General features: G+C 45.7%; 1 protein-coding gene across 1 annotated transcript in view; it reads right to left on the bottom strand.

Moving 5' to 3' along the window:
- Positions 1-24,593, bottom strand: part of ARHGAP15 (Rho GTPase activating protein 15) — a 409,331-nt gene that overhangs the window by 64,972 nt on the left and 319,766 nt on the right. The gene's annotated exons all lie outside the window — the stretch shown is intronic.

Here is a 24,593-nt window from a genome sequence, read left to right as displayed (position 1 = left end):
CAGTCTAAGCCATCCTTTAAAATATTCCTTCTGCAGTGAATTAGTTGAGCTTGGGCAAACAAAACAAATTGAAAGAGGTGACTGGCTGGAGAGGGACTTGGGGGTGCTGGTGGATGGGAAGCTCAACAGGAGCCAGCAGTGTGCACTTGCAGCCCAGAAAGCCAAGCAGAGCCTGGGCTGCAGCAGGAGAAGTGTGGCCAGCAGGGCCAGGGAAGTGATTCTCCCCCTCTACTCTGCTCTAGTGAGACCACACCTGTGGTACTGCATCCAGTTCTGGAGCCCCCATTACAATAAAGATGTGGAGATGCTGGAGTGTGTCCAGAGCAGGGCCAGGAGGATGCTGAGAGGGCTGCAGCAGCTCTGCTGTGAGCACAGACTGAAAGAGCTGGGGCTGTGCAGGCTGGAGAAGAGGAGGCTCCCAGGTGACCTTCTTGTGGCCTTCCAGGATCTGAAGTGGGCTACAAAAAAGCTGGGGAAGGACTTTTTAGGCTATGAGAGAGTGCCAGGAGTGGGGGGGAATGGAGCAAAGCTGGAGGTGGGGAGAGTCAGGCTGGATGTGAGGAGGAAGTTGTTGAGCATGAGAGTGGTGAGAGGCTGGAATGGGTTGCCCAGGTTGAGGCCCCATGGCTGGAGGTGTTTAAGGCCAGGCTGGATGAGGCTGTGTGCAGCCTGCTCTAGGGTAGGGTGCCCCTGGCCACGGCAGGGGGATTGGGACTGGCTGATCCTTGTGGTCCCTTCCAACCCTGACTGCTTCTGTGATTCTGTGTCTGCAGCAACTGAAAAGCCTGCCTTCGTGTAGCACCTTATTGCCTAACTCAGGAGAACATGCAGTGTGCTATCTCCAGGACAGCTTTTTGTCTTTAGGGTTTTTGGTTGGGTTTTGGGTTTTTTGTTGTTGGTTTGGTTTCTTTTTTCCCTCCAGATGTCTCTTTTTTCCTTCCAGAAGTTGCAGAGCATTGGACAAGCAGTAACAGATGATGAACACATGCATAACTACAAATGGGCAAGCTGATTGTTTTCAGAATTGGTATAAACATTTGCTCTTGGATTGAGATTCAGCCCATAGCAAATCTTTACATTCTCGTTACAAACCTCTGACAAAACCAAAAAGAAAATACAATAAAGTTTAAAAAAAAAACAAGAAAAGAAAAGGAGAGCTTCTAATGAAAATGCTGACAGTGTGAAAACGTGGTTCTGGTCAGGAAAACAAATGGAGAGAAAGTGGCATTTTGTAGCTCCATATTGTATACTTCATCAGGGAAGTCTTTGCTAAGTTTACATTTCAAAGCAAAAGCCTGATGATAACTGCCACCTCCCACCCTTTCTATTTAGGGCCCCCAAACTTGCTCCTATTACTGCTATCTCTTACCCCAGCATTTCAAAGAAAACACCAGAGGCTGGGCTGTGAACTCCTCTGGCAGCACACGGAGAAAGCCAGCAGCTGGAATTTCAGCATCTCTCTCCTTCTGGACTGTACAGAATCACAGACTCACAGAATCTCTTAGGTTGCAGCAGCCCTTCAAGCTCATCGACTGCAATCATTAGTTTCACACTGACAAGTTCTTGCCTAAACCAAATCCCTCAGCACAACATCTAAGCAGTATGAATCACTATGCTTGGAAAGGACCACCAGGACCATCCAGCCCAACCTTCATCCCAGCATATTTAATCACTAGACCATAACTCTCACTCTGGACACGGTCACACTGTGGTAGGGTGTTAAAGGCTGGAAAAAATACTGATACTGGAACATGTCCAGAGAAGGGCAGCAAGGCTGGGGAATGGCCTGGAGCACAGCCCTGTGAGGAGAGGCTGAGGGAGCTGGGAGTGTGCAGCCTGCAGAAGAGGAGGCTCAGGGCAGAGCTCATTGCTGCCTGCAGGGAGGCTGTAGCCAGGTGGGGTTGGGCTCTTCTCCCAGGCCCCCAGCAACAGAACAAAGGGACACAGTCTCAAGTTGTTCTGGGGGAGGTCCAGGCTGGATGTTAGGAGGAAGTTGTTGTCAGAGAGAGTGATTGGCATTGGAATGGGCTGCCCAGGGAGGTGGTGGAGTCGCCGTGCCTGGAAGTGTTGAAGAAAAGCCTGGCTGGGGCACTTAGTGCCATGGTCTGGTTGATTGGTCAGAGCTGGATACTAGGTTGGGCTGGATGCTCTTGGAAGTCTCTTCCAACCTGGTTGATTCTATGATTTTATGATTCTTTGCCAAGCCTCTGGCATCCCCAGGTGTGTTTCAGCCAAGCTCTTTTTTACCTCTCCACATGCATTGTTACTTCCACCACAATATTCACAGAATCACAGAGAGGCTGGAATAGATCTCCAGGATCTCCAAGAGCTCCAAGATCCCTGGAGGCGTTCAGGACCAGGTTGGATGAGGCCTTGAGTGACAGGGTTCTTTCCACTGCCACAGGTTGCCCAGGGAGGTTGTGGAGGACAGAAGCACAGAATGCGATCGAAGATCGCATTCTGTGCTTCTGTCCTCCACAACCTCCCTGGAGATATTCAAGGCCAGGTTGGATGAGGCCTTGAGCAACCTGTTCTGGTGGGAGGTGTCCCTACCTATGGCAGGGGGTGGGAACTGGCTGAGCTTTGAGGTCCCTTCCAACCTAAACCATTCTACTTTCAAGCACAACAAAGAGGGCATTGGAAGCAAGGCTTTGGCAGGAAGCAAATGAAAACGTAGCTGGATTTCAGGAAGACCTCCTGACAGCAGGACTGCCTGTGGAACTGGAAAATCCTCCTGCTGCCACAGACAGTAAACAAACACAGAGCTCAGGAAGATTTCACTGGCTGGTGGCATAATGAACACAGAATTATATCAGTGCTACAATATACAACCCGCTGGATTTGACTCCACTTGAAGAGATGAGAGCTCTTAAGTTGCTACGTCGAAAACAATTTAATTGAACCTGGCTAATTAGAACCTAACAAGTAGTTAAAAATTATGCAATGCTTTATGAAAAAAAAAAAACAAACCCAAACCCAAACCATGAATCTTTTAATTAATGTGAAAATTCTGATAGCAAATTAGCAAATGTACATCAGGAGCTTCCTGTGCTCGACTCAATACATCATGGGGTGGGGAATAATAAGGAAAGCTACATTTTGTCAATAGGGACACTGAGGAAATGTAGGCAAGTAGGAAATAATAATGTAGAGTAAGGAATAATTAATTAATTTGAGCTTCAAGATAAGATGGCTGTGTCCTGCTGACCCAATATGTTAATCAGTTGATTGATTAATTGCTGCAATCATAATAATTATAGGGTGTAAATCTAAATACATTTAATGATAGTTTACACTTAGAATAAAGCTGTCTTTCATGTCTGCTTATCTTTGTCATTTCTTGACACCTAGACATATTTTTCCCTTGCCATAAATAAACCTGACTCATTTTTAGATGTTATCTTCGTGATGAGGTAGGTTTAGACCTCATTCATTTGATCAGCAATATTTGTGTGTGGTGGCCTCCACCTCCTGCCTAGTGAAAAATATGTTCCTAGATGAGAAGCAATTGATTTGTGCAGTAACCAATACAGCTTCATCAAACTCTCATCCTTAAATGGAAGACAAGGGGGACACACACCAATAAGGCAGTTGTGTAATTATAGACTGTCTTTAACCAGAGTTTTGCAGATTGACTGCTTCCTTCATCACATGAACTCAGCCTGAGGTGAAATGCTAAAGCAGAGCAGCAGCATGGAAAAATACAGGAGAAAGCAACCCAAAGAAAGTTCAGGATTCCTCTGCTGGTGCCTGATTTACAGCTAATGCAGAAGATGTCAGCATCTAAATCAGCAATGAATTCACTGAAACACAGAACTAGCTAGGTTGGAAAAGATCATTGAGTCCAACCTATCACCTAACTAAACTATCAACTAACTAAACCATCAACTAACTAAGCCATGGCACTAAGTGCCTCATCCAGTGGAGATGATCCCTGGAGGTGTTCAGGACCAGGTTGGATGAAGCCTTGAGCAACCTGTTCTAGTGGGAGGTGTCCCTGCCTATTGTGGGGGTTTGGAACTGGCTGAGCTTTGAGGTCCCTTCCAACCTAAAACATTCTATTACTTCTATGAGATTCTAAGCTGCATTTTCAAATGTGCAGAAATTTTGGATGCTTTGTTTCTAGAGCTGTATCTTGGAGTGTATTAGAAGGGCTGTGGTTAGTAGGTGGAGAGAGGTTCTCCTCCCTCTCTACTCTACTGAGGCTACATCTGGAATATTGTGTCCAGTTCTGGGAACCTCAGGTCAAGAAGGACTTCAGGAACTGCTGCAGAGAGTCCAGCCCAGAGCCCCCAGGCTGCTGCAGGTAGTGAACATCTCCTGTGAGGCCAGGCTGAGGGAGCTGGGGCTGGCAGCTGGCAGCAGAGCAGCCTGAGGGCTGCCTTCAGTGCTGAGCTAAAGCTGTGCAGGGCAGTGCCAGGAGGACACAGCCAGGCTCTGCCCAGGGGTGGCCAAGGGCAGCAGAAGGGGCACTGGGGGCAAGCTGGAGCAGAGGAGGTGCCATGGGAACAGGAGGGGAAACTTTGTCCCTGTGAGGATTCCAGAGCCCTGAAGCAGGCTGCCCAAAGAGGTTGTGGAGTCTCCTCTGGAGCCTTTCCAACCCCATCTGGCTGTGTTCCTGTGTGACCTGCTCCAGGTGATCCTGCTCTGGTCTTTCCAGATGCCTTCTATGCTTCTGTGTGATACTGCTTTGCAAGTCCTGTTTTGCAGGGCTATTTGTTAAATAAGTAATGCTAGGTTAGGAATTCTGGCATAAATATTTTAAGGAGCCACAAAAGCACTTTTTCAAAAGCCCCAGCAAAGCCAAACTGAAGCAGGCAAATTCCAAGCGAGTGAACTTTTGCAGCCTTCAAAGGGTTACCTGACCTTCTGCTTGTGCAGCTTGCTTGCCTCAAAGTTACAGCAACAGAGGAGACAACAGTGAAACTGTACTATAAAAATAAATTACTATCATGAATATTAAGCAAGAAGGATATAATAAACATGACTGCTCGCATGAGTCTGATTTATTGATACTGATTTGCTAGTAAATTATGGCACAAAAAGACTCATTTTACTTGTGCAGGGACATGTGCAAAATAAAGCTTGGTGGACACTTCCCCAGGACCTTGACATCTGTCACTGTATCTGAAGGGGGCCTCCAGGAAGGCTGGGGAGGGACTATTGACAAGGTCTTGTAATGACAGGACAAGGGGTAATGGGTTTAAACTGGCAGAGGGGAGATTCAAACTGGATGTTAGGAAAGGGTTCTTTGCAGTGAGGGTGCTGAGACACTGGCACAGGTTGCCCAGAGAGGTTGTGGAGGACAGAAGCACAGAATGTGATCCTGATCACATTCTGTGCTTCTGTCCCTCACAACCTCCCTGGAGGTGTTCTAAAGCCAGGTTGGATGAGGCCTTGAGCAATCTGTTCTAGTGGGAGGTGTCCCTGCCTATGTAAGGGACTTGGAACTGGATGATCCTTGAGATCCCTTCCAACCTAAACCATTCTATGATTCTCTGGTTCTATGAATTCATAGTTTAGGTTCCTTGGTGCCTGTTTTTCAGGTATGTGCTGCATCAGTGTATTTGCTTTTCTTTTCCCACAGAAATCATAGAATCATAGAATCAACCAGGTTGGAAGAGACCTCCAAGATCATCCAGCCCAACCTAGCACCCAGCCCTAGCCAATCAACCAGACCATGGCACTAAGTGCCTCATCCAGGCTTTACTTCAACACCTTCAGGGACAGCAACTCCAGCACCTCCCTGGGCAGCCCATTCCAATGCCATTCACTTTCTCTGCCAACAACTTCCTCCTAACATCCAGCCTAGACCTGCCCTGGCACAGCTTGAGACTGTGTCCCCTTGTTCTGTTGCTGCTTGCCTGGCAGAAGAGCCCAACCCCACCTGGCTACAGCCTCTTTTTGGGTAGTTGTAGACTCGTCTGGTTTTATTTTTGGCTGCCTTAAACCCTGTCTCTTAGCCATACACAGTTTTCAAAACTACTATCATGGAGGTTTAGCTCTGACACAGTGGAACAAATCCAGCTGCAAAATTTCCTGAAGGCTGTTCATGCTTGTTCTGTTAAATAGTGCTCACTTCGAGTCAAGAGGTTTCATTACTATATTTATGAACCTCTTGGCACCAGGAGTTGGGATTTCCCAGTGCTAAGCATTAATGCATTTTGCATCACTCTTCAGCTTCAGGAGCTCAAGATCACTGGTGCTCAGGGGTTAAGGACAGTTAAAAAAATAGATAAACCAAAATACTCCAGATCTTTATTTCTAGATAGAAGCCTTTAGTGCCCATGTGCTGGCTTCATCTGCGTGAGTGTGGATAGTCTGAGCAACCAACGGATAGCAGAGGTAGAAAGCAGGCTCCCAGAGCCACTGACTCCCAGGAACTGCAGGTTTTAAAGGATCTCAGCATTAGCAGCCTGCTGCCTGTATTCTGCATCAGATATTTGTTATCCAAATTGATGGAAAGTATCCTATCTGAAAACAGGATTATTCATCTTTAAATGTAAAGCCTGCTTTGTGCTCATGTGGTTTATATCACTTCATGACATGGTGTATTATGTCAAACCTAAGATTATTTTGGGAGATTTCTGAGACAGAATCTACTTCATTTTGCCTGTCATCAGCTATAGCATGTGCCAAAAGACCCCTTTTTTGAGGCACTGATTCACAAATGTCATCTGAACTACAGGACAGCTACCACTTCAAAGCAAAAAAAACCCACCCCACAGATCTTGGATCTAATTCTGCCAGCACCTCCTAAAGTGGTTACTTTCATCACAGCCTTGATGCTTCTCTCTGGAGGACTTAGATCTACAGAGTGGGCTAGTTAAAAAAAAGTTAGACACTTAGAATGATAGAATCAGTCAGGGTTGGAAGGGACCACAAGGATCGTCCAGACCCAACCCCCCTGCCCACAGGGACACCTCACACTATATCAGGCTGGCCACAGCCTCATCCAGCCTGGTCTTAAACACCTCCAGGGATGAGGCTTCCACCACCTCCCTGGGCAACCCCTTCCAGACTCTCACCACCCTCATGATGAACAACTTCTTCCTAACATCCAGGCTGAATCTCCCCACCTCCAGCTTTGTTCCATTCCCCCCAGGCGTATCACCACCTGACAGCTTAAATAGTCCCTCCCCAGCTTTCTTGTAGCCCCCTGAAGATACTGAAAGGCCACAAGAAGGTCACCTGGGAGCCTTCTCCTCTCCAGACTGCACAGCCTCAACTGCCTCAGCATCTCCTCACAGCAGAGCAGCTCCAGCCCTCTGATCCTACTTGTGGCCTTTCTCTGGACACCTTCCAGGACCTTCATATTCCTCTTGTAGCAGGGGCTCCAGAACTGGATGGAGTACTCCAGATGGGGGTCTCACTTCAGTTTGCAAGCAGGCATGTAGCCTCATCAGGTGCCCTCATCTGTGCTGTAAGGGCAGAGCAACTCCCTTAGCTGTAGATAGTTCTGGATGATCATACAGATGCAAAGCAAAGAGGAGCCACAGAAAATGCTACTCTAGAAGTGGCACTTTGATAGCCCAGGGCTGGAGCTGCACAAGTGTGTACAAACCTGCCTGCCAGGTGAGCTTTCCTTCCCTTCTCCCAGTTTGGTTTTCTTGGAAAAGGAGGAGAAAAGGAGGAGAAGAGAAAAGGAGAAGAGAAGAGAAACAGAAGAGAAGGGAGAGGAGAAAAGAGAGAGAGAAAAAAAAGAAGGGCAAAAGAAAAAGTAGAAGAAAAAGGAAAAAGGGAGAGGAAGGGGAAGAGAAAAAGGAAGAAAGAAGAAAGAAAAAGAAAGAAGTAGTGCAGCCTTTACACCCCCTTTGTTTGCCTTCATCATAAGATACCTGTGTATGTACCAGGGCAGTTTCCTGCCTGTCTTAACTTTCAGTGTCACACGCAGCAATGTGGAGAAAGGATCCAAACCTGCCTTTACCTCTATGTGCAGCTATTGCCCTTTGCAGGAGACTGTAGCAGTGCCACTTGGACAACACGTCCCCTGTTGGTTGTGTCTCTCCTGGTAATGAGTTACAGCCACCAAGTATTCCATATAAACTTAGAGCTCCTGTTCTCAGCCATATTTGAGGTGTGGAGATGCCCAACTTTCTGGTTACTTCAGGTCTTACGCTTTGTTGTAATGCTTAATTCACAGGTTGATTTTCTATCCACCTAAGCAAACCAAGGCGAAGGGTTTTTGTGCCTGGTTTGCATTTTTGATTTGCCAGAGCAACACTATTACTCCAAAGTGTTTCAGAGTGAATCAGCCAGCCTGTGAGCTGTTGGTGGATCAGTTTGTGCTCCTGCTCTTAGCTAGATTATCTGTGTGCTATGCTGCCTTCCCAGGCAATTAAACATGAGTGCTTCAGCCAAAATCTAGAAACAGTCAAAAGGGTTAACAGGCTAAGGAATTTTGTATAGAGGGGAGGCAAAGGGAGCAGTTTGACCCTCTTGGAAGCCAGAGAAATTGCACCTTATTTGAAATCTGTGGGCATTACAAACTCACTACCTGTACTACCAACACGAAGGCAGTGGACTGCAGAACTATTCCTGCATCCAAGAGAGCATCCTTAAAAGCGAAACTTGGTTCAGCAGCTTCTTGTGCAATCGGCTGCCTCGGGGCTGCACGCTCCCTGACACCCGTTTAGGAGGAGGATGTGCAGCTCTGCTCCTTGCTTCCATTCCCACACTATTTCTCATTTTCCTTGACTTCCCCTTTTAGCTGTTATCTGGTACAGCTGCTGCAGTACAGCTGCTAAAGATGCTTTTCCACAGCCACATTTCCCAGTTCTCCAGCACTACTTTTTCACAATTTGTGTCCCTCAAGAGACATTTTAAATCCTATTAACTTTGAACTCTGGCCCAGCCTTGGTAAGAACACAAGCCTACCCTCACATTTAGACATCATTACTTTCCCAAAGTATTTCACTTCCCATGGCAGATCCAGATCTGCTCAAAACAGCGGAGTTGGGAAGCCAGCTCTGTGTTAAGCAATGCCATGAGGCATCCAGGAAGGAGAACTTAGACTTCCAGCCTGACAGATCTGTTTTAAATCAAGCTGTGACTTTAACTTTACTCTGAAATGCTGTGAAATGCAGTGAGCATTGTGTAGACAGTGTTACTGACATTATCTTACTCTTGTTGTTGCATTTTGTCCCTTTAATGCCCTTTAATGCCATGGCATTTTTTCTTTTCCAACCCTGTCCGTGTGCTGTTAGAGGAAACTATGAGGATATTCTTGTAACCATCCTTGACCTGATTCTGTGCTTGACTACTTTGTGGAATTTTTAGAGTCAATTTTTTCCTTCTTTCCCCATGCTTCTTTCAGACCTCTTCTAGAACTTCTGCAGAGCAGAATTGCAGAATCACAGAAATAATCAGGTTGGAAAAGACCTTCAAGATTATTGAGTCCAACCTATCACCTAACTCTTCTAATTAACTAAGCCATGGCACTAAGTGCCTCATTAAAACACCTCTTAAACACTTCCAGGGATGGTGACTCCACCACCTCCCTGGGCAGCCCATTCCAATGCCAATCACTCTCTCTGCCAACAACTTCCTCCTAACATCCAGCCTAGACCTGCCCTGGCACAGCTTGAGGCTGTGTCCCCTTGTTCTGTTGCTGCTTGCCTGGCAGAAGAAACCAACCCCACCTGGCTACAATCTCCTTTCAGGTCTGAGGTCTGCCCTGAGCCTCCTCTTCTGCAGGCTGCACACCCCCAGCTCCCTCAGCCTCTCCTCACAGGGCTGTGCTACAGGTCCCTCACCAGCCTTGGTGCCATTCTCTGGACATGTTCAAGCACCTCATCATCTTTCTTAGAGATGTGTCCTAACCAGTACTGAGTAGAGGGGCAGAAGGACTGCCCTGGTCCTGCTGGCCATTCCTTTCTGATCAATTCTTGCTCTCAGGTAGTAGAAGTACAGTTAAACCAGGGCCTGTATGACTTAATTTTGCTTCTACCAGATTCTCTCTCAAAGGTTTGTCATAGTGCTAAAGGGGGAAGCTTAAAATCAGACATTTTCTTCTACCTCATTTAATGCATTATCATCAAGAGTCATACCTGAATTTGCAAAGATGCCATAGTGCTAGGGACACTTTTCATCATTAGAAAAGGACAGGTCTAAACCTGCAAGGTAATGGTCCATAGAAAGGCATGGTTTATGGCTGATTTTATCTGCCAGAACTTGAGGACTTACAAAGAGATTTACAAATGAAGAATCTAAGGTCAGGATGTTCAGGGCAGTATGGCCAGAAAGTCCTGAGGGAGGTAGAAGTCTTATGAAGGAGGTATAAGTAAGCACAGCTTAAATTTACCAGGAGGCAAAGCTGCTTCTGGCATTTAGCATACATAAAAGTACACCATAAAGTAAGTGCCCACTCTTAATACCACACTTATAGTAGTGACCTCATTGCTGTCTACAACTACCTGAAGGGAGGCTGTAGCCAGGTGGGGTTGGGCTCTGCTGCCAGGCAGCCAGCAACAGAACAAGGGGACACAGTCTCAAGTTGTGGCAGGGGAGGTCTAGGCTGGATGTTAAGAGTTAGTTGTTGGCAGAGAGAGTGATTGGCATTGGAATGGGCTGCCCAGGGAGGTGGTGGAGTCGCCGTGCCTGGAGGAGTTCAAGCAAAGCCTGGATGGGGCACTTAGTGCCATGGTCGGGTTAACTGGCTAGGGCTGGGTGCTAGGTTGGGCTGGATGAGCTTGGAGGTCTCTTCCAACCTGCTTGATTCTATGATTCTATGATTCAAGGCCTGCTAACAGTGTATTAGTCCAGGTCCTCAAATATCTATGTGATGAGGACCAGAGAACAGCTCAGTTGGCATCTTTTTTCTATTCTCTTTCCCAAGACATGCTCACGTCATTCCCTGCTGGGTCAGATCCAAAGTGTCACCACACACAGATGAGTTGTGTTGCTCTTTTTTGAGGTGCTCTTTTTTGAGGAAGACAGCAGCTCTTAGATAGTAAGGAAGGTGCATGGAAAGCAGGAAGAGAGCAGATGATGACTTGTAGTATCCCTTTGCTCTTGTTCTTGAAAGGTCTCCTTTTCCCTCCCTTCCCACTTTCCTCCCCTCCTCATCTCTTCCATTTTTGCACCTCTGAAGTTGTGGAACTGGGGCACTATAGGCTGCTTCTCCTCCTGTTATTACTTTCCCCGAGTGGAAGCTTCATTCACAAGCCTGGTGAAACATTTTTCCCCTCCAAGCCAGAGTGCCAATTCTCACTTTGTCAAGAGCTTCAGATAACCTCCATGAGAAGTTCCTCTTCTCCTGCCTCCAGCAAACACTCCAGGTTACAGAGATCTTCTCACAGTCACTAAAGAGCTCCTTCTCTCTCTTTTTCCCCCCTTCTCCTTTCTGCCCAGTATCGTTGCTCAGATTTCACTTGTTCTTCTCTTTCACCATTCTCTTCTGCTTAACTCTCTCTCTGAGTTTCTCTCATGCTAACCCACACATGAACTTCTGAGATTGGCTTGCTTCTTGCTTCTGCCCTTTCTCCCTCCTACAAAAAAAGATTCTTTTAACCACAGATGAAATTTCAGTTGCACAAATACACTGTTTGCCATGCCCAGAAAGTAAGTGGAAGAGGAGCAAACTGAAACCCATTTTGCAAGCTTTTGATTCCACGCTCTGTCAATCAGCAGTCAGTGTAAAGCTAACAGGGAGTTAGTGGAGCCTCAGAGATTGATCAGTTATAAATATAAACCCCCATCTTTTTGCAGCCTGAGGTAAGTGAGGCATGTTCCTTCTCCCATGACATTGCCTCCAAACATCCAATGGCTTCTACAGTAAATAGCAATGCTGGGAGAACCTGCATCTCACAGCAGGTGAGAGTCTGGAAATAAACTCCAAATCAAACCCACAACTTTTGGCCTCGTTGGGACCTGTGTAGTTGAGGGAAAGTCACACATTGGAGAGCATAATAAAAGATAAGGCCACAACGATGGTGGAGAGGATGGAGCACTGCCCTGTTGGGAGAGGCTGGGGGACCTGGGGCTGTTTGGTCTGGTGAAGAGAAGGCATAGAGGGGATCTATAAATATAGAAGAAGACATAAAGAAGATATAAATGTAATGAAGATTTATATATAAACATATACAATCTATATGATATATCTACATTATTCTTATATCTTCTTTTAAGAGATTTATCTTTATATATGTACATTATAGATGTTATGTATGTTATTTTTAATAGATATCATTTATGTGGATATCTTTATATTGGTATTATTATTTATACATTCCCTTATAGCATATTATTAATTATCACATTGTTATATTTGTTTATATGGTTAATGATATTTATTTATATCTATTTATATATTGGAATGAGCTGCCCAGGGAGGTGGTGGAGTTGCCGTCCCTGGAGGTGTTCAAGACAAGCCTGGCTGAGGCACCTAGTGGCATGGTCTGGTTGACTGGTTAGGGCTGTGTTCTAGGTTGGACTGGATGAGCTTGGAGCTCTCTTCCAGGCTGGTTGATTTATGATTCTATGATCTGAGGGCTGGGGATCAAGAGGGAAGGGACAAACTCTTCTCAGCTGCACCCTGTGATAGAACAAAGGGTAATGGGTATCAACTACAGCACAGGAAGCTCCACCTCAACATGAGGAAGATTTTTTTTTCCTGTAAGGGTCCCAGAGCACTGGCACAGGCTGCCCAGAGAGGTTCTGGAGTCTTCTTGTCTGGAGACTTTCAAGGCCTGTCTGGATGCATTCCTGTGTGACCTGATCTAGACTGTATGGTCCTCCTCCGGCAGGGCGATTTGGACTCGATGACCTATGCGGTCCTTTGCAACCCTTAGTATCCTGTGATCCTCTACTATAATTCTGTCCAATAATTGCTACTGGCAAGTTCTGGCTTGCAGGCACCATGCTGGACCTACCAGGTGCAGCAAAGTTCTTGAGACAGGTTCTCACCAAGCAGATTACTGCAGATTTGTATCCAATAATTTATTGTGTGAGCATTAAACCATTCATACCACAAACACCTGTGCAAGCCAGTTGGCCTAGTCAGTTCTTGTTTAACATTTAATTATGAATATAATTAGCATGAGTTAAGAGACAGGCCAGGCATCTGCAATAAAATTTCCACTATGCTAAGAAACTAAAATCAAATTGCAACTAGAAGCACAAAAAAAAGGCTAAGCTGGGGTGGAACTCGTCCCTCCTGCACAAACCTTTTGCATGACAGGACAACCCAAGTAAGAATGCTCTTAGAACTTCTTCTTTTCATGTGATGCGAATTGTAAAGCCTCCACCAGATTTGTAAGGCCAAATTACATCGTTTTTCTGTTCCTTTCATGCTAAGGCAGTTTTCATCACTGCTGTTACCTTTCCACTGATGTTTCTCAGATTCACCTCTTTCTCTCAAAAGGTAAATTAAGTGATTTGATGGTGGCAGTGGAATCATAGAATCAACCAGGTTGGAAGAGATCTCCAAGCTCATCCAGTCCAACCTAGAATCATAGAATCAACCTGGCTGAAAGAGACCTCCAAGCTAATCCAGCCCAACCTAGCACCCAGCCCTAGCCAATCAACCAGACCATGGCACTAAGTGCCTCATCCAGGCTTCTCTTGAACACCTCCAGGGATGGTGACTCCACCACCTCCCTGGGCAGCCCTTTCCAATGGTAAATCACTCTCTCTGTGAAGAATATTGTGTTAGGTAAAGTTCATAGGGAGAAAAAAAATAGTTACAAGTGGGGACAGGCTGAAAGAGTTGGGGTTGTTCAGCCTGTAGAACAGAGGGCTTTGAAGAGACCTTGGAGAAGCCTTTCAGTACTTGAAAGGGGCTACAGAAGAGCTGGGAAGGGACTTTTTACAAGGGCTTGTAGTGATAGGATGAAGTGGAACAGATTTAAAATTGATAGAGGGAGATTTAGACAGGAGATTAGGAAGAAATTCTTTCCAGTGAAGGTGGTAAGACACTAGAACAGGTTGCTCAGGGAGGTTGTGGATGGTCCCTCCCTGAAGGTTTTCAAGGCCAGGTTGGATGAGACCTTGAGCAACCTGATCTGTCCTCCCATGACAGAGGAGTTGGAAATAAGTGATCATTAAGGTCCCTCCCAACCCAACCCATTCTATGAATCTATAAAATACAACATACAGAATCAGAGAGTCAGTCAGGGTTGGAAGGGACCACAAGGATCAGCCAGTTCCAACCCCCTGCCATGCCCAGGGACACCTCACACTAGATCAGGATGGCCACAGTCTCATCCAGCCTGGCCTTAAACACCTCCAGGGATGAGGCTTCCAACACCTCCCTGGGCAACCCCTTCCAGACTCTAACCACCCTCATGATGAACAACTCCTTCCTAACATCCAGGCTGAATCTCCCCATTTCCAGCTTTGATCCATTCCCCCCAGGCCTATCACTATTTGACAGCCTAAAAAGTCTCTCCCCAGCTTTCTTGTAGTCCCTTTAAGATCCTGCAAGGCCACAAGGAGGTCACCTGGGAGCCTTCTCCTCTCCAGACTGACCAGTCCCAACTCCCTCAGTCTCTCCTCAGAGGATATCTCATTTTAAAGGCAGATGTTCATGTTTAGAAGAAAAAAAAACCAGGAAAAAGAAGCAAGGTCAGTCTGGAATCAGGCTCCCTAAGGATGGGTGTTACCTGGGCTTTGCTGCACAGAGCAGAGCCCTCTGGAGGAGCTAAACTTTCACCTGCAGATTTTCTTTTAGTTTTCCTTCCAACAACTTCATTAAGAAATTCTAAGAAAAAAGAAAGGAAAAATAAACCAAACCCAAACCAGAAATAGTTTGGCCACTACTTTTCTCATCAAAGTCCTTTATTTCCTAACATGTTGGGATATTTTCCACCTCAAAAGGAAGAAACATGAAATCCATTCACACACATGGCCTCCAATTTTTGCATTTTCTTTTCCCTCCATCCCCCAAAAACAGTTGCTTCCAGACCTGGAGAGATCTATTTAAAAATGCTGGTGAGCAGAAACACTTTGCAACTGTGAAAGGAAGGTCACTGCAAGAGAACTAGGATGTTATTGGGGCATATTGTTCCTTGACACCTCCTGGGAACAAAAAGCCTGGAATGAACTTCTTTAGTTACCAGTTTGCTGCTATTACAATTTTGACAGCCTCCATTTACATCTCCAGTGGAGGCAGACTTGCTTCCTGCCTTAACCAGGGTAGAATACAGAAGCTGTGATGGTTGGGAATGGTACAGCTTAAATATCTTTGCAGCCAGGTTATGAACCTTTCTCTCTCATGGAATAGAGTTCTTTGGTTTAAACTGCACTCTCTAAATTATTTATTTGCTTTCACTTGCTGATTTTACTCAGGTTGCTCATATGTAATCATGTACAATTTCTCTTTATATGAATTTCCCTTTATATGAAGCTCAACAAGCCCAAGTGCAAGGTCCTGCAGCTGGGTCAAGGCTATCCCAGACACCTATATAGGCTGGGCAGGGACTGGCTTCAGAGCAATCCTGAGGAGAGGGAGTTGGGGGTGCTGGTGGATGAGAAGCTCAATCTGAGCTGTCAGTGTGCTCTGGCTGCCCAGAGAGCAACCAGAGCCTGGGCTGCAGCAGGAGCAGTGTGGGCAGCAGGATGAAAGAAGTGATCCTGCCCCTCTGCTCCACACTGCTGAGACCCCACCTGGAGTGCTGCATCCAGCTCTGGAGCCCCTGGGACAAGAGGGATATGGAGGTGTGGGAAGGTGTCCAGAGAAGGGCCACAAGTATGATCAGAGGGCTGGAGCTGCTCTGCTGTGAGGAGAGACTGAGGCAGTTGAGGCTGTGCAGTCTGGAGAGGAGAAGGCTCCCAGGTGACCTTCTTGTGGCCTTTCAGTATCTTAAGGGGGCTACAAGAAAGCTGGGGAGCGACTATTTAGGCTGTCAGGTGGCGATACGCCTGGGGGGAATGGAACAAAGCTGGAGATGGGGAGATTCAGCCTGGATGTTAGGAAGAAGTTGTTCATCATGAGGGTGGTGAGAGTCTGGAAGGGGTTGCCCAGGGAGGTGTTGGAAGCCTCATCCCTGGAGGTGTTTAAGGCCAGGCTGGATGAGGCTGTGGCCATCCTGATCTAGTGTGAGGTGTCCCTGGGCATGGCAAGGGGGTTGGAACTGGCTGATCCTTGTGGTCCCTTCCAACCCTGACTGATTCTATGAGTCTATATTTTCACACCCATAGATCAGAAACCTTCTCTTCCAGTCTCACTGTGTCCTACACCATTTTACCATCGCTTCTAAAACGTGAGGACTTTTTTCTTTCTCTCCCAGTTAATCATTCTGGAGTCAGAATTTCACAGAGCTGCCCAGATAAAGCCTCAGACAGCTTTCCCAAGTGGAAATTATTAGTGCTAAATCTCCACTGAAAATACCTAACCCCACATTCTGAGCGAGCTGTTTGGACTTCTTATTTTGTGCTTGGGAGAATAAATAGGTCTAGAGATACACCCTACACATATCCCCACATTTCAATGAATGGATATCCCTGAGCTTACACACAGCATCATTCCTTTTGTCATTATCTATTTAAGAGTTGCACCCCAACTTTTAATTATTTCTCCTTTCTACATCCTTTTAGTTCTGTTCTCCTTTAGCTTCCAGTTTTCCACGGCCTTCTGACGCTGTCGTTTGGCCCCAAAAGGCATTCATTACAATTTATTATGTGAGATATATTGAGCTGACCTCGGATTTGTTTACAAATCACCACGTTCACATAAAATTGAGGCTTTCTGATGCCATGCCAAGCCCCAAAACTTCCTTGGACAAGTAAGTGGAAGATAGGGAAACGATTTCAATAGGAGGCTGGCCAAGTGCGAAGCTGAAGGCAGTTTGATTAGGACTCGAAGCCCACAGATTGAGATTATGACAGGAATTTGCATAATGCCAGGGACTGATAAGATTTGGTTTCTCAGGAACCTATTACGTGATGATGTTAAGAGACTGTCATGGATTTCTTACAGTGCAATATGCTGACTTGTCTTTCCAAGACGAGTTGGCCTTGAGCCTTGTTCTTTGTAAGCCTCCAGTCAGGTTTCTTTAGATGTCTCTTGAAAATCTCTTTAGACATCTTTCCTAACTTTCCACCGAGATGATACAAGGATGTTATGACTGTCAGAATAAATGAATGTATTTTACTTCCTTTCTGTTTCCCAGCTACTATTTTCATAACACTGCATAGTAGTTCAGAGCAGGTCCTCGCTGCACTTCTCTTTCCAACCAGAGCAGCTCCGATCATGATTATGGATTGATGACTAGATTTGTTTATTGCCTCCTGACACAGATCTTTTTTTCTCCCCCCTCCCCTGATTTTGGTGCAGACATCTTCCATGCAAACTCCTCAAAAGCTGCATTATGCAGTGCAAAATTTGCTCTGGCCTGCTGAAGCCTGAAGGGTGATGGTTGCCCAGACAGATGTGAGTTCCTGCCATGCGCTGCCTGGAGCCACACAGGCAGCAGGTTCTTGGGGGGACCTTTCTGAAGCAGGACGAGGGCCCAAGCTCAGAGGAAATGCTTCCATTAATGCCAGCCATTCTGGAGATGAAGACAATTAATCAACCTGGAGAGGACTGACAGCTACTGATAACATTGCTAGTGTCTGAGGATCTAAGAAGCAGTCTGGCATTCTAGTGACACTCTTTTCTTCTCAGAAAGAAGAGTTCCATGAGAACAGCATCTTATCATAGAGCCATAGAATGCACTGAATCACAGAATCAGAGAGTGCTGTAAGTTGGGAGGGACCTCAAAGCTCAGCCAGTTCCAACCCCCTCACCACGGGCAGGGACACCTCCCACTAGAACAGGTTGCTCAAGGCCTTATCCAACCTGGCCTTGAACACTTCCAGGGAGGTTGTGGGTCACATTCTGTGCTTCTGTCATCCACAACCTCCCAGGGCAGCCTGTGCCAGTGTCTCACCACCCTCACTGCAAAGAACCCTTTCCTAACATCTAGTTTGAATCTCTCCTTTGCCAGTTCAAATCCATTTCTCCTCATCCTGTCATTGTGAAGACAATAGTCCCTTCCCAGCCCTCCTGTAGGCCCCTTTCAGATACTGGAAGGCCACTTTAAGGTCTCCTCAAAATCTTCTTTTCTCCAGTCTGCAGAGCTCAAACACTCTCAGCCTGTCCCCAGACAGAGCTGCTGCAACCCTCTGAGCACCTTGGTGGCCTCCTCTGGATTGGCTCCAACAGTTCAATGTCCTTCTTGTGCTGGGTTCTTTCCAGTGAGGGTGGTGAGACACTGGAACAGGTTGCCCAGGGAGGTTGTGGCTGCTCCCTCCCTGAAGGTGTTCAAGGCCAGGTTAGACGAGGCCTTGAGCAACCCATTTTAGTGAGAGGTGTCCGTGCCTGTAGCAGAGGGTTGGAACTGGATGATCCTTGAGGTCCCTTCCAACCTAAACCATTCTATGATTCTATGGCTCTATGATTCTCTGGACCCTCTCCCATCCGGTTCATGTCCTTCTCGTGTTTGTGATATTGTCAGACCAGTAAAGACCAATATCTCACTCCAGCAAAACCATAACAAATTTTTAGCTTGCACTTTCAGCAAGCAAAAAGGTTATCAAACTCCATCATGTGAAAGATGCTAAATAACCATCCTCAGTGTCTTTATAGTAGAGTAACACATAGCATCATAGGATTGATAGGAACGACATTGTGAATGCTGCTTAGCGTGCACCAGGAGACCCTAATTGATATATTGAAAGAGTATGTGTGAAATCAGTTGAAAAAAGTGTTAATGGTCTATCAGAGCAACCAAAAAAAGGAAGAAATCCAGATCCTGAGATAAAAATTTTGTGTTTAATGTGGACCTCAAGTATTGTCTAGGCACTGCCATTCACCATTGGAACTCTGAAGCCCCTTATTCAGCTGCCAACGACCCCTGAAGGTGCATAAGCTAATTAGAGGCTGCCACTGTGGCCTCTGAAGAACTTTGGGTGCCTATGGCTCTGCTTCTATCTGTGCAGAGAAATGCTTCCTTTCCTGCCAGGGCTGAAAAGCCTGAGCTCCAGAGAGAAGGGATTATCGTGCCTGTGTCTGAGGAGGCTTGTTCCTGGGGGAGATTGTCAGGACCTAAGCCGTGTATGCTAACTCGATCTGGTGCCCTACAACTGCTGTCCCTTCTCCAGGGACTCGGTGCCTGCTGTGGATCCCGTGCTTTCTGTTCCTTATAATGAGGCTTGAAATGCCCCATATTAGGTTGTGGATTCCACTTGGAAGCCTGCAAGTTAGATTTTGCAATGCTACAGCCTTACTAATCTCATTCCAGTGTTCATCTGCCTTAAGAGGGAAACTTGCAGCAGTAGCAGATACCTCCATTCAGAAAACAGTCTGCAGGAGGATCCTAATTCTGGCAAAGGGATTTCTGTTTAGAGAATATACATAACTGTGTCTGCCTCTCTCTGTGTGATTTAAACCATACATCACCCTGTTTATCTGCAGTGCTTACGTGACACCTATTAAACTCCTGCTGGAGATAAGGGACTGAAACGAAGGCGCGATTGCTAGCCCTCATTGAGAAAACCCTCCTCAACGTAGTAATCTTCCCAACCTGTTGCAAAGAAAAATCAAAGACCTGAACTCAAGCCTTCCAAACCAGAGACAGATGTTACAGCTTTGGGAACAGGGTGGAATTTTCCTTTGTGGAATATCAGTGGGAGTTTTTTGTAGCTGCAGTTGGACAGATGCACCATCTATACAGATGCATGGTCTATCCAGCTTACTCCAGCTGGAAAGGTCTGGAAGGACTAGCTAGGATTTGAGTATTTCCTATGCTGTGGATACCAGCCATCCCTTGTCTTTCATGCTTTCTCCCTGAGACTGGTCAAGAAAACTAGTTCAAATTATGATAAAGCTGTATACTCAGTGAACACATTTACCTGCTAATATATCTTAACGGTTTCTCGGGAGAGGCTTTTCTGTTCTTTCAGTGGCTAAAGTCCTGGCATAAGTTTGTGTGGCCGTGCAGGCTGAATTCTGTAAATAAGGTGATTAAGTGTTTCAGTTATTGGCACTTCTACCACCTTCCTCACATGAAGCACAATTTCCCTTGCAGACAATCTGTTGAACCACGTCTGTTGATCTTCCAGGAAATCAATACAACTATTTGCGGCGCTAAGTAATTTAAGTGCGGCTGAACCTGACTTCATCGCAGCATTTGGGCACACTTCAGAAGTGCATATTTCATCCAAAATGCCACCAAAGGACTTGCCAGTAATATACCAGACAAGGTCCTTGGAAAAAAATAAAAAAACCCTCCCTGCTCTCCAAATCCTAAGGAACAAAATTAGTACTGGGTCAGAGGTCTTGTGGCCTTCCGTTTATCATTTATAAGCTCTTGGCTCTAAGCTGTGTGGACAGTAATTATCCAGCCTCAGCCTGGCAAGCAGAATCCTGAGATTCTATAATGCCCTGAATTATCTTCTAACATTCTGGTCATATCTAAATTGTTCTAATGTTATGGCCATATCTAAAGTTATTTGTAGGGGGGAATGGAAGGTGGAGAGCAAGCACTTTTTTTGCCTAATACACAGCACTGGAAAATTTTCTCCCCGTGCACATAACAGAGATGTTAATGAAAATGGCATCATCAAGGAAAAGTAATACTGAGCTTGCTATGGATTTTTTTTTCATATCATCTTTAAAATAGCATCAGCATAAGGAGTCCACAGCACCTCCTGGCTACTCATTCCTCTGGAAAATTCGACTTACATGACTACTCCCCCCCAAAATATTGTTAGTAACTTGTTGCTGCCTGCTATAGATAGATCTTCCATCTTATTTACCAAACGTATGGCTCTCACTAAGGGGTGTTTCATGCCATGATAATCATCATGGCAGTGTGGGAATGTGTCCTAATTAACTTTATCCTAGCCATCACCAGGTAGGGTGGGTTATTTCTGGCATCATAGAATCACAGAATCAAGCAGGTTGGAAGAGACCTCCAAGCTCATCCAGTCCAACCTAGCACCCAGCCCTAGCCAGTCAACCAGAACATGGCACTAAGTGCCCCAGCCAGGCTTTTCTTGAACACCTCCAGGGACAGCAACTCCACCACCTCCCTGGGCAGCCCATTCCAATGAGCTCTCTTTCTAATTGTACTGCACACCCATGCTCTACAGGCTGATAGTTCAGACTTGGTGTGGTCTTGGGCAGTCTGACCTAGTTGGAGGTGCTCCTGCTCACTGCAGGGGGGGTTGGACAAGATGATCTCTGAGGCTCACAGAATCACATAAATATGCAGGTTGGCAAAGCCCCTCAGGATCAAGTCCAACCTAGAACCCTACTCTACAAGATTCACCTTGAACCATATCCCTAAGCAGCACATCATCAAACTGACCCTTAAACACATCCTGGCTCCCTTCCAGCCCAATGCAAGCTGTAAGTTTGTAACTCTCACTTTTTGAAGAATGGGCAGAAAAACTAGAGCTGCAAGATCCTCCTTTTCACAGCAGCCTGAAGAAGGAGGGAAATTTTCCAGCTGCTTTGCACTCACCAGATAATTAACCCAAAGCAGCTGAAGAATCATTTCCAATCAAAATGATTTTGAAGAAAAGAGATTTTTCAGGACTTTTAACGTAGAGAAAAGCCACAAAGCCACTGGAAACACCTGACTGGGCTTTATAGGTGGTTTTTAAGCAGAATTGGCAAGAATAAGGATTTGTAGCTACTATGGCAGTAAAGGCCAAATAAAGAGAAGATGGATAGGAAATCATAGATTACTTCAGACAGTTGGATTAGGTAGAAATCGCCCTTATGTGCAGTAAAACAAGCAAGAAGAATTAGGGGTTTGAAATAGTGTGAAGCACGACTTGGAGAGCAAGCATTTTCTTCCTCGGCATAAACTGCCTTAAAATCCCTCTATAAATGACTGTTCATTAGTCTATCAATGTGTATAATGGCTCTCAAAATCATAATAAGAATTAATAATAGTTCAAATAGCAGAAAAGGACATTAATTTCTCACTCATGAATATTAATGCTTTAGCAGACAGGCTCTTCCCGACATGCTTTCAAACTCTTAATTCACAAATCCATTACTGGTTACCTGTTATTTTTACTACCCAAAAAATCCTCCCCACTGGGCCACCACGATGAGAGCAGAAGGCAGCAGAAAGGATGAGGTCATGGTGTCCTAATAATGTTCTACAGAATGCAACAGTGTTTGCTCAGCCAAAGAGTACAGCAAAGGCCTAAGGAAAGCAGTGATAAGGGGAAGGGAGACTTTATTTAGTCCCAGAAGACTAGTGTGATGGTGGGTGATCAGGATGATCAAGAGGAGAAAGGGATAATCACAGCATCACAGGACGTTAGGGGCTGGAAGGGACCCAAGGAGATCATCGAGTCCAACACCCCTGCCAGATCAGGACCACACAATCTAGCTCAAGTCACACAGGAACACATCCAGACAGACCTTGAAAGTCTCCAGAGAAGGAGACTCCATAACCTCTCTGGGCAGCCTGTGCCAGGGCTCTGTGACCCTCACAGTCAAGAAGTTCCCCCTTGTGTTGAGCTGGAACCTCCTGTGCTGCAGCTTCCATCCATTGCTCCTTGTCCTACCCCAGGGAGCAGTGACCAGAGCCTGTCCCCTCCCTTCTGACCCCCAGCCCTCAGCTAGTTAGAGACATCGATTAAATCCCCTCTCAGTCTTCTGCAAACTAAAAAATCCCAGGTCCCTCAGTCTCTCCTCACCAGGCAGTGCTCCAGTCCCCTCATCATCCTCATTGCCCTCCACTGGACCCTCTCCAGTAGATCCCTGTCTCTCTTAAACTGGGGAGCCCAAAACTGAATGTGGTATTCAAGATGAGGTCTCACCAGCAGAGGACAGGTGTTAAACACTCAGCTGCAGGATAAGGTACACAAGAAGAGACACAACTGATATGCCAAGCTGTGCCACGTGAACTGACTGCATCTGCTTCAGGCACCACATCTCCTCCTTTCTGAGAGGATGCAGCAGGTGGATTGAGAACTACCTGAAGGGCACATTGAAGTGCTGATGCTTCAATGAGCATCTTACCCAACACACCACAGAAACCAAAGCTGAACAGTAAGAAATTCTTTGTTGTACTTTTTCCCCCTCTTAGCATGGTAGAAACAGTGCAATAGGAACTTAAGCTGGAGAGATAATGCTCACAGAATTACTGAGACTGCAACAGGCATCTGAGATCACCAAGTCCACCCTATGACCTAACACCACCACAGCAACCAGACCACGGCATTATGTACCACATCCACTCTTCCCTTAAACACCTCCCTGGGCAGTCCATTTCAGTGTCTAATTCCCCTTTCCATCAGGAAGTGCTTCGTAACATCCAACCTAACGTCCTCCGGCACAGCTTCAAGCCATGCCCTCTCCTCTTGCACAAACTGCCTGGGAGAGGAGGCTGACCACCTTACTACAACTTGTCTTTAGGCAATTGTAGAGTGTGATAGCGTTCTCCATCCAGTTTCTTTTGAAAGGAGAAGAAAGTGAGCTGCCAAAGGGAACCTTTCAGTGAGCTGCCAAAAGGAACCTTCCAGGTACTGTTTCCTTAGGCTGTGCACTTACCGCCTCGCTAAAGAGCTGAGAAGGGAAGGATTTGGTGAGATGTATTTAACCTCATTATATCTGATGCTGGGTCTTGAAAAGCTTTAGTTGAACTAAAGACTCTTATGAATATGAAATCAAAGCGAGCCATACATTAAGGGCTTCATGCTCTCTGACAGCTGCGCATGTGCGCAGGCAGCTCTCATTAACAGCAACGGCAAGCACCCATGCCCCTCATTCAGAAAACACATCCCAAAGTACTTTATTTGGGTTGTGTTTCTTTTTTCTACAGACATTTTTTTTCCTGTTGGATCTTTAATTAATCTCCTAACAGGCTTTTTTTTTTTTCCCCCTTTAAGCTATCTCTCTCCTGCTCCTTTCCAACGGGAGCAAACCTCCAACTCACAGCTTTTCAGTCAAGTTTCTCTTAGCCGCAAACAGTTCTACCGAATGCACCTGCATGTATTAAACGCAGAGAGGGGTTTGCAGCAGGCAAACCACAGAGGCAGGCAACAGAATAAATGCCTGGGACTTTGAAAACTACTTCTGATGCTTGCCAACTTTAAAAAAAAAAACAAGAAAAGAAGGAGAAAAAAAGAGAGAAAATAAATAAATAAAGCAAAGGTAGTTATGAAAACGAGACCACAAACACTTGGTTTTTTGCATCCTTTCTGTGATCACTGCAAGGAAAGAATCTGCAACCTCGTGGAACAAAACACAGGCATTTCATTTTGATTACCATAAAGACAGCCCCTTCTAACATGATTCACAATTATTAGCCTCTCTCTCTCTCTCTCTCTCTTGTGTTTGGGGATATATGGATTACCAGCCTAGCATATTGTGAATATGTACACATTTAAATTCCCTTCCTAAACGATTTTAGGCACTGCAGTTAAATCACATAGACAAAATTTATAGATCAAGAAATTTTTTATATATATATATTACTTTTTTCCCCCTCCTCTTTTTAAATAACTAAATGCTGCAGGAGAAAAAAAAAGGCAGGCAAAAAAAAAAAAAATAAAAGAAACAAAATAAGACAAAAGCCACCTAAAAAAACAGGATCAGGGATACTGGAAGGTAAGGCAGATTTGAGATGCCTCTGCTCTTGTAT

Source organism: Pogoniulus pusillus, chromosome 2 (genome assembly GCF_015220805.1).
Source record: "Pogoniulus pusillus isolate bPogPus1 chromosome 2, bPogPus1.pri, whole genome shotgun sequence".
Lineage (NCBI taxonomy): Eukaryota > Metazoa > Chordata > Aves > Piciformes > Lybiidae > Pogoniulus > Pogoniulus pusillus.
This window is presented reverse-complemented; position numbering and strand designations above follow the sequence as displayed.